The 2002-nt window shown below is 50.7% G+C and overlaps 1 pseudogene; it reads right to left on the reverse strand.

Moving 5' to 3' along the window:
- Positions 1-649: 649 nt before the first annotated feature.
- Positions 650-1738, reverse strand: LOC130885289 (alpha-ketoglutarate-dependent dioxygenase alkB homolog 6-like; annotated as a pseudogene).
- Between the last annotated feature and the right edge of the window lie 264 nt (positions 1739-2002).

Below are 2002 nucleotides of genomic sequence, written 5' to 3' on the forward strand. Positions count from 1 at the left end.
GAGGCAGAGGCAGGCAGATCCCTGTAAGTTCAAGACCAGCCTGGTCTACAAGAGCTAGTTCCAGGATAGCCTCCAAAGCTACAGAGCTACAGAAAAACCCTGTCTCGAAAACAAAACAAAAAACCTGAAGCAGTCATCTTGTCTTGGTTTCTCAATACTCTAGTTTCTATTAATAGAAAATGGTACACAGGTGTCTATAGTTTAACAAGTATTTATGTCTGTATTGTGATATCAGTGTATTGAAAGCCAAGAGCTCTTCCTCATTTTTGTCCAGTTATAATGGGTATATTTCAGCCTTTGTAACTTTTCATAGATATAGACTTTTCTCACAATAGGCGATCTGACTCAGAGTTCTCTACACAATATGCTCACAACTGGAAAATGCAGAAGCCAGCAGTTCCCAAAGCATAGGAGAAATGTGCTGCTGGTGATTTTAAAACATGATCCTTTCGGCCTTTTGCTGTGGTCTCTTTCCTTGTTTGCGTGTTTTGTTTTTGTTTGCTATTCATTATCATTTTAAGTGAAGAAACATTTAGATGTCTAATCGTTAGTATGCCTCTATTATTTCACAACACCTGTTTAAAGTATAAATATAAAACATTTTTTTAAAGGTATTTTCGGTTTATTTGGAACGGTGTCCTCTCCACGGTTTCCACAGTTACTGGGAAAATAAATAACCCTGGACGACCACCTCTACCCTAGGGTTCCAAGGTCACAGAACGGGCAGGACTTGAGCAGTCACTTGCTCAGCAGGAGACTGGCGCGCAGCACGCGGGGCACACGGCGAATGGTCAGGGAGACGCGGGTGCCGCGCACCAAGTGGGCTCCGGGCAGCGCCGATTGGCACGCAGCTGCATTGGGCGGCAGCGAGGCAGCATCCGGCTCATCCACATGAGTGGCTGCGATGCGTGGAGCAGGTGAGTGTAAGCAGTGCCCCGGAGCACCAGCAGGCTGCGCGGTTCCACCAGCAGCGAGGTGACGGGCTGTGGAGGCGGCCGGGGCTGCGGGAGCCGGTTGATGGTCAGTAGATATCCCGAGTTTGAAAAGTCAGCAGGAGTCGACAGTTGCTCAGGGGACAAGGGTCAGCAAGCCCCCAGGGTGGCTGAGGAGTGGCAATCTACAGGTTCTGGGGACAAGGCTATTGGGGAAGGAAGCCCTGTGTTTATGTGGGTCCAGTCCCTGGGGAGGAGGCAGGGCCTCCGCTGCTGATGAAGACATCAAGGTCACTACACTGTGAGAACTTCAGCTGGCATCCAAGAGACTGGGACAGATCCATGCAGAGGTCAGCTGGGAGTACACTGCTGGGGCCAGGCTCTGTTCTATGGGAACATCATCCTCTGGCTGCCGAGGTTCATAGAAATCAAGGACAGTGTGGGAACCCAGGCTGATGGTGCTGACGGTTGGGTAATACAGTGGTCCATCTTGATGAGGCATGATGCCCTCCCCAGGCAGATATTGGTTCACAAGGACATGGTTAGCTAGGAGACCCCCAAAAAGGCTGAGGTCAGATACTTTGTCCACATAGTGCTGAAGCCATGGAGGAAGTCGCTCAGGAACCATCCCCCGGGGATGGGGGAGCCCACCCCAGTTCTGCAGCTTTCTTCCAGACAGCTGGGTCCACTTTGGCTTTGGGGCATTGAAAACCTGCTCCACCCTGCCTGAATGGTTCCAGGGCTGGGACTCTGGCGTCCTGCTCCTCCATGGGTACCGACTCCTTGTGTGCCGTCCTCTACAGACCCAGACACCTCCCCCCCACACACACACACAAAAACCTGACCGTCCACACAGTCTCCTCCAATTTCCAGACTCGACACCCTCATGCTCGCCCGCCCCCCCTAAATATAAAACATTTAACTCACGCACAGCGTCACACATTGTGAAACTCTTATTTTGAAGCACATACAGAAGTATTGTTCCCAACAGAGCAGTGGAAACACTGCACAGAATCAGCCAGAGTGTTTTCGTCTCGATTCCAGATACGCACCCAATCTACTAACAAGGC

Source organism: Chionomys nivalis, chromosome 1 (assembly GCF_950005125.1).
Source record: "Chionomys nivalis chromosome 1, mChiNiv1.1, whole genome shotgun sequence".
Lineage (NCBI taxonomy): Eukaryota > Metazoa > Chordata > Mammalia > Rodentia > Cricetidae > Chionomys > Chionomys nivalis.